Raw genomic sequence first — 11,813 nt, forward strand, 5'->3', positions numbered from 1 at the left:
TCCTACTTATTTAATCTTTGGGAAAGATGCCTGATGGGTTTCATAAAGAGTCTGAGTGTGGTTTATGCTCTTGGGTTGCAGGAAATTAAATGCCTTTCGGTTGTCTCCAAGGGTAGTAAAGAAAGAGTTCAGGAGCCTTATTAGACTTCATTTCCATTTCTCTCCATGTTGAAGGAATACTAAATAACTAGATCTTGGTGGATTTGATGTGTTTGTCATTTGCTTATCTGCAGGACAAGCCACATTATAGAGTATTACAAGTTCAAAAAGGAAAAATAATCTTACTCATTTTCTCATTTACTTTATTTTTCACTTTTTTTCCCCATACCTACCATCTTGCAATTGTACACAGCTTGGGCAGCTGAACTACCGCTTCTCTCCAGTTTCACTGCCCTGAATCCAGTCCCTGAGACTCTCTGTAGAAATCCAGACATGAAATGGCTCCCACAAGTTCTTCTGCTATGCTCACATTTCTCAATTATAAGTCTCCAGGAAAAGGTGCATCATATTTAATCTTCATTCTGGGCTCAGAAGAGTTTTCCTCCCATGCGTTTTGGATCTTTTTCTCTGAACAGAGCAGCCGGAGGAGGGCCAAGCACAGAGCAAGCGCAGGATGAGGCCTCCCAGTAACCAAACCTGCCTTTAAATTGGCCCTTAACTCCTCCACGGAGCTGTTGCACCCAGGAAGGCTGCGAGCCCTCTGGACTCCAGGGATCGGACACAAAGGGCATAACCGACCTCCAGTGAGGAAAGGCAGCTTTCCCTTGGGTTGCTACCTGACTCTATACCCCTGCTTGTACCATGACTTCTCAGGGCTACTGAGCAGGTAGTAGGGGTTAGTGAGAGGTGGATGGAATTCAGGCCAGGGAACAATGCTCCTGGGAAGCAGGAGGGGCTGTTTCTCATTTTCCTAAAAACAGCACCAAAAGCCACTTGCTGGCTTGCTGCGAGAAATGGAATTGATGCTATTTTGACATTTTTGTTTCCATGGGACATTTCTCTTTTATATTCTGTGTATTAAAATATATTTTAAATGATTGTTATGTCACAGGGAAATGGCATGGCTATTTTAGTAATGATCTGATTTATAGATTCATAAGCTTTAGGGCCAGAAGGGACTATTATGATCTGCAGAGCCGTGGCCAGAGTCACTTGCCTGATGATTCCCTGCTTCGAGCCCAGCGTTTCTGGCCAAGTGACAATCCATCTTCACAGAGAGAAACCCTGTCAGGACCAGAAAGCACCAAATGCTGGAGAATTCACATCACCTGCAGACCCCTGTACCTGTGTGGCATGCTTGGGTGCTTGGCAGGTCTCCCCAGCTGTCCCCAAAGCTCCACTCTGGCCAGCTCCCAGCTCACTCTTCTTTAACACAGAGCTCTGTTCATACCAGGGAAAAAAATCCTGCTTCAACTGTTTCCTTGCAAATGTCTGGAGCAATTTCAGAGGCAGGCTGGGCCGAGGCTTGGCTGTGGCGCTGGCTCAGTTGGCTGCTGCCATCGGGGCAGGAGCACACACAGGCACCCCGCTCCTCTCCCTGTCCATCACCTGCCTTGTCCCTTCAGGCCAGAGTCTGTCACATCCAGGGCAGCACAGCCAGGCATCACAGACTCTGACAGAGCCCCTGAGTATTTAATTTCTTTTCCTTTCCTCTGAGCAGAAATGCCTAGAGGTGGGACCCGGGGTCTTTGCAGCAGCTGCTGCTGCAGCCCCCGGGGTGTGAGGACCAGTGAATTGCTCTGATGTGAGGTGTCCATCTGTTACCTCCAATCCTCTGTGGAGTTTTACAAGTGAAGTGGGCAAAGTCTGACTCATTCTCCACATCCTGGGGCTGCAAGGGAGCCTCCAGCCCCAGCCCCAGGTCCCTTGGACTCGCTGTGAAGCAGCTGTGGGGCGTTGTGGCACCACGAGCTGTTTCACCTGCACGCACAGCAGGGGACTAGGAATTAAGTGGACTCCAATTTTATCGTCAGGGTTCATTAGGTTAATTAATACTGTGGACGCACTCTGTTAATCAGCTTTGCAATGGGAGAGTGGTTTCAGCAGGAGATGAGGAGCTGCTCAGAAGCTGCTCTGCTAATGGTGCTAAATCCAATTTCATGCAATGGCACAGCGCAGGGAGATGATTAATGAGTTTCATGTCTCCCCATCTGTGGGGACTGTCCCCAGCTCCCTCGAAGTCAGAGGGACTGGGTCATTGCTGGCTATCAGTGTGGCAGAGCCTGGCAAAGCCCCCTTTGCTCCTTGAAACAATCTCAGGACCTGGGCATGGGAGAGGAAAAGTTTTTCAGTGCTGATGTCAGCATCCCAATGCCACGCAGGGCCAGCCCAGCTGCTCAGGTGAGCCCACCCAGGCATCTGGCCAGGGGTACCAGGCCCCCATTCCCAGCCAGCAGGGGGGGGTGATTCTGACAGCAGAGAGCAGTCCAGAGCTGCACTGAGGCAGGGCAAGGGTTTCAGGGACTGATAACAAATTTGCCATACAAATTTATTGCTGGATTCAATGATCTAATGCGATTTGGAAAGGATTTGCATTTTCATATGTCTGAGAGGAAGATTAGAGACACCACCTTCAAAAAAGCTCTCATGGGCTATTCCTTCCTCCCTCCCCAGAACACAAAAAGTGACTTTGAAATATGAAACAGCATTGACTGCAAATAAGTTGAAATAAAAGTACTTGTTATGTGACCCGAAGGATTTCTTGGAGGGGAAAGCTATCACCTGAACAAGTAGGAGGATGTGAGTAGTGCTGGCGTGAAGTCTGGGCTGCCCGCAGAGCAGTGACACAGCTGTCCCTGTGACAAGGGATGGCCCCAGGCTGCTGAGCTCAAGCAGGAGGCAGGAGGGTGATGGGAAACAAGTATATTTTGCACACAGCATGAGAAGGAGGAGAGAAGAGGTAGGCATCAGTGCATGCTACAGCTAGGCAGGTTGATTGAAGGGCCATAAAGGCGCTGGTGAAGGGCTGGCGCTGGGGATAGCAACCCTCAAAACTTCACCCCAGCAAATAAGGGGCATGTTTACTGGGATTCAGTGGTTTTAGAGTGGGTGATAGGGAGAAAATTCATCCCCATCCTCTGACTTTTGCGGGGACTCTGTGCACATCAGATAATTCTGATTTTGCTCTTTGATGAGATTATGTCTTTGGCTGGTAAAGGTAACAGCACAGATACAGTGAAATGCTTTGGCTTTGCTGGCATTTCAGTTGGGACAGCCCAGCAGCCTGATTCTAAAAGTTATCAGGAAAAGACACATTATGTGAATTAAAATCTGGCTGACAGGCTCACCTTTAGAAGGCAGCTGAGCCAGAAGCCCTCAGCTGACAGTGTTGGTGGGGCCTGGGGGGTCAGAGCTTGGCATTTCTGGCAGTAACATCACTGCTGGCAGCATTTGTTCCTTGACCAGGACAGGCTGAGTGGACAGGGCTGAGCTTTGCAGCCTGTTCCAAACACAGGGGCCAGAGCACAGAGGCTTTTTGGGTGCTCCCCTTCCCCAGGCTCAGCCAACATCGCTCTCATCTTCTCCATGTACAGCCTGTGCTCCTGGGCTGGCCAGCGTGGTGGCATCAGTGGGGTCCCTCCAGGACGTTCCTGTCCTCATGCCAGCGAGTCCAAGCAGCTGCAAAGAGCCTTTTTACCCCCATCATCACAGAAACTCGGGCAATGCTGCTATTTTAGAGGCACAAACACATCCGTGTGCGCTTTTCTTATGGACGGTAATTTCAGCATCTGTTCGGGCTGCACAAGCACCTTGTAGCACTGGAATCTTGTGCTCCAGTATTTGTTAGAGTGCAGGATTATTTTCCATTGATTTCAGGCTAATCACACAAAGAAAAGCAACATCTGCTGAGTGAATGGGCTCCCAAGGAGAATTAACCGCTCTCACACACAAAAGAATGGGAAAGAGTTGAACCAGCAAGATTCTCTTTAGCAAGAAGAACATTTATTTTTAGCGCCTCGTGTGGCCCAATCCCTCCCTCCCTCCTTTCTGCCAGCACCAGTTGGAGGCAGAAAAATACCGCTGGAATTGGCTTTTCTCCTTCCTCCCCATCATCCCCATGCTCACATCTTGACCCCCTCACTGACTGAGCCACTCAGGAAAAAATGCAATTTCTAGCAGGCCATCCATCTGTGGTGCACATAAACTTACCTGCCAGTAAAATGAGTGCAACAGGGACAATCTGAATTCATGCCAGGGTTCCCCATAACACACAAGTCAGCTGCACAGAGGTGGAGTGGGGAGCCCGGGTAATAAGATGGAAGCAGAAGAGAAAAGTATCCTAACAAGAGTGTGGTAATTAGGACTGGGCTGTTTGTTTCCCTTCCCATGAAGAGGCAAGCCATAAATCAGGGAGGCATCTGCCGTGCAGGATCCAAGGGCTCTCAAAGCAGTAGGAAAAAGCCATCCATCACTGTTAGCAGGAGGAGGATTCGAGTTTAAATTACAGATACTCCAACTACACATTTGCAATTGTTTGGAAACAAAGTTTTCTTTAATTTCTCCCCTGACTCTGAGAGGGGGCTGAGCCAACTACAGCAGGGTTCAGCTGATGCCTAATCAGGCCCCAAAGGGAGCAGAAAGGGAAAATTAAGTGGGGACCCCAGGGCTCTGGGGTGTAGCTGCTGCCCTCCCCCTGAGCACCTGCACCCACTCTCTCACCCTCCTTGCCTTCTTCCCTTCGCGGGCATTTTTCCACAGTATGTTTCCAAAATAACCTGGTCCTTGAAACCGAGATAAGGCAAGAGAGGGACAACCTCAAGAGCTTTCTTCCTGCTGAACACTCCCACTGGCATGTGTCCCATCCCATTGACCTCTCCGTGCTTCCGCCAGCAGCGCAGCCGCCCGCAGGGAAGCAGTTCCTGCGTGCCCAAGGAATGCAGGCTCGTTCCCCCACACCGGGCTCAGTGAAACCCCAGGCACCTGCTCACAGCCCAGGGCAAATCTTTGGCCCCCTATTTTTGGACAGATGACATTCCCTGGGTGCTATCTTCAGCTAAGGCTGTGAAAATCGTTCCCATCGGATTCCAGCTCCCAGCTCCTCTTGCAAGGCTTGGTCATCCCCTTGTGCCCACCCCGCAGCTTGCTGCCACATCCCTGTTTCCCACTCTTACCCCATCGGCATGCCCAGCACATTTCTACATCTCTTCCCATACCTCCTTCCACCCATGTGTCCACCTGTCCTGGCAGCAGCAAGCACCTGAGCCCCCAGGCACCCACCTGAGCTGCTCATCCCTCCTTTCCCCAGTGTCCAGACACAATGGAATTATGTAAATTCCATACTGATGGAAGCCAGGACTATTAACTGTGCTGCTTTAATTCTCCCCTGGTATTTACAGTCATTGGGATTTGGGAGCTGATATATTGTTTCATCTGAATATATCTCCAGGCAAGAAAGTTGAGCTGCAAGCACAGAAATGTTCATTGCCCAGATATGAGAGGTCCCTTAGGAGAATATATCAGAGCTACAGCGTCAGCATGTAAAATATGTGGGAGTGAGAGTGAAATACTGCCTTTGCTGGCCAGCACCTATGAACAGGCTGTGGGGAGGGCTGTGGGAGAAAGGCAGAGCTGGGGGAGGTTTCCCAGGTGGGGGCAGGGATTGGCACATGTCCCCAAGGGAGCATGTGAGCGCCAAGGTAGGGGTTTGCCGTGAACTTTGCCCCAGCAGGGCTGGGCACGGGGAGTGCTCCTGGCAATGCTGCACCCATCGGCAGGCACCTGCCTGCACTGCACAGGCAGTGCTGTGTTTTCTGCCCCTGTGGGATTTTCAGGTCCCCTTGCCCTGGGAAAGGTGTGCAACCACTCCCACCGAGCCAAAGAGATCCTCCCCCAGCCTGGTGGGCTCAACAGGGGTGTCCCAGCCCTTGCCTCATCACCCTCGTAAGTCACCACATGTCAGTCCCCAGACAAATGCAGGCTTGTGGCAGAATTAATCATTCTGGCAGTTTACAAGGCAATTAAAGGAAGGGGCCATGTGTCTGATTATCCAGCAAATAAGCCTTGGAGAATTACAAACGTATCAGAGGTAGTGGCAATTAACTGCAGTGATCCACGGGAGAGAGCACCCAGAATAACACCTCCTCCTCCGGCTGCTGTCCTGCACTCGGGAACTGAGCAATAACACATGTGAAGATCATAAACTGCATTTCCACATGAAGAATGCCAAGTATTGTATTTATTTATCAGCCAAAAGTGGCGGATTGCTACCAGAAACCTGAACAGCTAGACACTGCAATTATAATATTATTTGAGTATGGCTACATGCTTGCCACACAAATGAAGAAGATGTTCTTGCTCCTTGGTTTAGAAGCTGAGAAAAACCATATTCCTTCTTGTCTCTGCTGCAACACAAAAGCCATGGCCAACATTGCATTCTCTGGACTGGGATCCTAGAGACAAGGTTAGCCTGGAGTCCCTGGTGCCTTGAGCAGAGATGGGAGGTCTTGCTGTACAAATTCCCGCACAGAGGGACAAAAACAACCTCAAGACCTTTCTTTCTGCAGTGATTCCACCTTCAGAACTGAGAATGAATTTCAGATGATGTCGCGCCCCTGGAGTGGCTACATGAGGCTCCCTGCCAGCCTATGGGACCAGCCTCTCACTACAATGAGCATCTGTTAATACAGTTATTGATTAGTTCACTGACAATTAGTACAGCTGATCAAGCTGAGAACGGCCAAGAGTGATGTTTATGCAGAGTGTGTTTCTCGTAACACCATTTAGGGGTGTTTAATGGGCCAGTGAGATAAGAGGAAGAGAAATATTGTATATTATATGGACAGCTCCCGTACGGCTGTGAGATGTTCAGGGGATGTGGACATTGCTCCAGCCTGCTGCTGGAGTACTCCTGCTCCATATGTGGAGCTCTTTGAGAGATTCCCAGGGATGGACTCCCGCTGCCACCAGCTCTCTGCCATGGCAATGGGCCTCTGGGTGCCCCAAACCTTCCAGGCTCTCATGGCTGCCTTGCAGGCTGTGGTGGGGCTGGCTGAGGCTGGCAGGGAGCAATGTTAACTTTAGCTGGCACCTGCTCCGCTCCAGGGAGTGTATTTATTTCAGAAGCACCATGTGTTTGTTTTTCTGAAACAAAAATGTTTCAAGATTTGGGGTTTGTGGAGAACTTCCAAAACCTTGGGATAATTTCAAATTGAAAGGAAACCATGGTGCAAAGATTCAAAATGTCTATGAAGACAAAATCTGAGTTTTCAGGTGGTTTAATTAGCAGTCTGCCTGCACCCCACTAGATATCAAAGATGCGTCTGTGTTCTTAAAAACAGCTCTGAAGCTGTTTACAGGCCCACCTCTAAAATAAATAAATGCATACATAAGTGTGTGCCTGATGAGAATGAGCTCTGCCAGCTCATCAGAATAAAATGTCAGCAAATGCCAGCAAGTTCCTGACCTTAATTCCAACAGACTTGGCCTTCCTTCCCTTTCTGAAGTTATTTGCTCCCTTCCCAGACCTTGCTATTTAGATGTTCATCACCAGGTTTTATTGGGCAGAAAAAGCATCTGCTGGCAGTGCTGACCTGCATGCCTTGCTTGGTGCTTCTGCCACCTGGGGCTGTGCAGGTGACCGGAGGGACAAGGTGACTCCCAGCCTGAGCCCACCATGGGCACCACAGGCAGCAAGCTTGGGGATGCCCTGATGCCACACAGGTGGCTCCAGTGTGCTCTCCAACTGCAGGGCCATGACCCTAAAAGAATTTGCTGGTATAGGATTTTGTGGAAGGACATCAAAGCAATGGGGAGCACCGACCTGTGAGCTGGATCCCACCTTTCCTGTGTGGATGCCCGCCTAAGGGCCAATTTGCTTTACAAATTATTGTGCAGAGCTGCAAAGGCGGCCATCTGCTCACTTCTTCTCACGGCCATGCCCTGTGATGTTTCCCATTCCCACCTGCATCCAGCACAGTAAAAAATACTTGCATTCCTGCCCAAAAGCCCTTTTATTGTTGCTCGGGGAGGTGGAGCCTCCTGAGCACAAGCAGTGCATGGGGTATTTTCCCCAAACCCACTGTGCTGTGCTGCATAAGCAGCGTGAGCAATGGCAGTACATTAAATCCCTTGTTTTGAGAGCACAGGCAGCAAGAGAAGGGGGGTACCAGCCTCCTGGGGCTGGGGTGCGTGCTCACCATTGCCACCTTTGAGAGCAGCTGTCTCTCCTCCCACAATGCTGTGGCACCGGAGTTGTGGGGAAAGTTTTGGGGAAGGTTGCAGCTTCGCCATGCTGGCACCAACAGTGTTTGAGGTACAAAGTACTCTGCAAACATTACATTTTCAGTTAGATAAAGGACTGAAGGTGATTCCTGCTACAGACTGTGGATGTCTCAGTAACATATAGGACTTTCTGGTGGGAAAAGTGGCATTTTCACTGTGGTTTTTGTCAGAGTGAGACTAGGTGGTGCAGGCTGACACTCACAGGCCAGGTTGCATTTATAACGTATTTGCACAATACGATCTCTTTTGTAGCTCTGAAACCTGCCAAGACTTTGGGAGGCTTTTTGGGCAAACTTAAACCACCCTGATACTCTTCTGAGTCCTTTGCTGTTGGGGTATGCGGCTCACCGCGGACCAATGCACAGGCATGTTCCCAAGTGGGATGACAGTGATCTCTCCCCGCTGCACCCCATGACACCCCAGCTGCTGCTGCTGCTGCTGCTGCTGGTGGGGGGGCTCCACAGCTGGGGATGGCCCCCCCAGCGGGCACAATGACCAATCAATGACATGATTTTCACCTTCCTATCGCATAAGCACCGCTACAACATCCTCTCGACTTCACAGGATGCCAAAGGCAGCCTGTGAACGGCAGGTAGGGCTGGTTTCCCTGGGGCTCTGGTGCAGAGCAAGGGCAGAACAACCTACACACACACACACAAACCCCGAAAGCTGCGGAGAGGCTGAGGAAGGCGATCGCGGACCCTCCGTCCAGTTTGGCTTTTCCGTGCCGCATTTCTCGGCCTTCCCAGGAGATGGCAGGCCAGCCTTACAAATCCACATTCCGCAGATCCCGGGAGAGGCGGGACGGGGACCGGGACCGGGACCGAGCCGCCGTCCCCGCCCGCTGCCCGCGGGGCTGCTCGGAGGGGACACGGGCGAGTCCTTCGGAATGCCCCAGCGGTGGCTCAGGGTCGCAGAGCCGTGTCCCCTGCCATCCGAAGCTCGGCCCTGGTGGGGTCCCCTCGGGCTCGGGGGACACCTCAGCACCCGAGGGCGAGCCCCGGTCCCGCCACCGGGTGGGGACGGACAGGGCTGCGACAACGAGCAAACCGGTTACACAACTTCGACGGGTTATTCCAGGGCTCTTAATTATTGATTTTGAATGGGAGGAGACAGGTTCTGCACTTGTAGGACAAACACGAGTGTGAGAGTTAATTTCCCTCCCTGTCCTTCCCGGATCTCCTGTACCTTGTGGTGCTGGTGAGCTTGGCTCGACACCCTGGGATCGGCAGCCCGGAAAGGCTCTCCCAGGAAGAGGCGGTGGTTTGGCAGGGAGCTGCAAGGGCAGGGAGCTGCAAGGGCAGGGAGGCGTAAGGTCATTGATCCCAGGGGAAAAAAAAAAAAAAAAAAAAAAAGACACCGCTGATTTTTGTAACACAACAGGAAGGTGGAATCACGTGAAGTGCCACAGGTATCCTAAGCTGCCTGTGTGAATGGCTGGAGCATGCCTGATGCAGTGAGTACCCCTCAGTCACACTCGGGGCGTCAGGCAGGTGGGTTTGGGACAAACCAGTTGCAGCAGAGCTGTACTGTCCCCCACACTGCTGTTTCCCGTGCCCGTGGTGCAAAAGACCCATGAGTAACTGCAGAGGGAGGCTTGTCCCTTAGTTCGACCCCAATATTTTACAAGCTGGCTCCAGGCTGGCTCCAGGCACTGCAGTGAGAACAGCCACTGCACCGAGGAAGAAGCCAGATGAACAGGCTATGGACTGCCCAGGACATCTGTTAGGAACCCCAGTGCTGCCAGGCAAACCCACCGGGACTGCCTGGAAGGAGCTGGTTTGTTCCCCAGGGTCTGAAGGCTTTCCATCAAACACCCGTGCCTGCACCTGGGGGAACACCTCCCCGAGGGTACCATTCACTGGAGAGATGCTTGCAAGCCCTCCCACATGGGATTCAGTTCCTCCCCAAATCCACGGGGCTTTGCTGGCTGTGGAAATTCTGCAGTCTGCAAGAATGTGTGTCTTCAATCAAATTTAGCACAGGAACAGGGCTCCAGAGAGGCTGTGGGATCTCTGTCCCTGGGGATACTTGCAAAATGCCTAGACACAGCCCTGAGCTGCTGCTCTTGTCTCAAAGCTGAAACATACCCTGCTTGCAGCAGGTGTTGGTTGACAGACTCTCAGGGGACTTCTCCAGTGCCTGTATCATTCCCACCACCTGGGACTTCCATGCTGTCAGCCAAACTTTTGCTAGACATAAACAGAAACCTTCAGCAAGAACCATGGAGCAGATCCAGGCTCAAGACTGTCCCACCGCCAGCTTCGGCCTGTCCCAGGCTGAAGTGGGTTCGAGCAGGTGTTCAGTTCTCTGCACCATTCTCCCCAGAGATCTCTGCAGGTGCAGTCACAACTGCAACACACAGCACTGATCCTCTGCACTCTCCCAAAACCAGGAGTGAAAGTTTTCAAGAGCCATGGGCTTGCTGGTGTCTTGCCTTCAGTGGGAAATCATCCCACTCTTGATTCACTTGTCCCGGCGCTGACAGCTCTGTGAAATCCCACCCTGGGCCTGGCACGGGGAAACTGGCAGCACAACAGCTGTTCCCACACACCTCTCATGGGCACAACGGAGCACAGGGATTTCTCAGCTTGTCATGTAATTGTCTGTGCCCAGACTGTTAGCTGTGCCTCTGGGGATGGTGGGAAGCCCGCTCTGTTTTGAGTGGAACAATACATTTTTCAGATGTGGCTGAAGTGCTGTGGCTGGCACTGAACTGTGTAACAAACTCAAAGGAAGTTTCACCACATTGATTCAGGCTGAAAAATCAATGGCCCTGGATCTGTTCTGCCCAGGGAAGGATCAACAGTCAGTGCTGCTCTTTGCACTGCAGTCATCTGGAACCCTGAGGGAAGAGGGCTCTGGCTGTAGGAACATGCAAGCAAAGCAAAGCAAGGGTTTTGGGAATTGTGGGTCTCCTGTGGAGAGGGGCACCTCTGAGGCCGGTGTTGGCTCTTCAGGCATGCTGCAGGGAGATGAGCTCTACAACTGTGGATATCCAAACACAGGATGGAGCCCTACCTGAGGGTGCACTGCGCATGTGGGGGTAAGGGATGCAACAGCCTAGACTTGAGGTCAGATCTATGTGAGTGGCTCCATGAACACTTGGAAAGCAGCTCTGGGCTGCTCTCAGGGGGTGGGAAGCACATCCGCAGCTTTCGCGACTTTTGTAAGGTAGGGCCGGGGGTCTGGTCGCAGGAGCTGGCCTTTCTTTAAGAGCAAGATGGAGATTCTCCACTTGCCGCTTGCTTGGTTCCCACCGTGTCCGGTGTTGGGACAAAGATTTGCGTGCAGAGTTCCTTGGCCCGGCTCCCCAGCCCGGAGAGACGCGGGTCCCGCTCCCAGCAGTGCCTTGCCCTGTGCTCCCCGGGTGGGCGGCCGGCGCTGCCCACCCTCCCCCAAGCCGTTCCCGAGGCATTGTTTTCCACTTATCCCTTTTTCGGTTGGGTTTTTTTTTTTTTTGAAGTTTGGCGGCGGGGCGCAAGCCCGGCCCCTCGCACTCGGTGCCAGCGCTGCCCGCCCCGCGGTGCTGCCGGGGCCGGAGCTCGCCGGGGGAGGGGGCGCGGAGCCCCCCGGCCGCCTCCCGCCCCCCT

This window comes from Corvus kubaryi, unplaced genomic scaffold (assembly GCF_017639235.1).
Source record: "Corvus kubaryi isolate FWS band 111438036 unplaced genomic scaffold, C.kubaryi_AGA036_p1.0 37334, whole genome shotgun sequence".
Classification (NCBI taxonomy): Eukaryota; Metazoa; Chordata; class Aves; order Passeriformes; family Corvidae; genus Corvus; species Corvus kubaryi.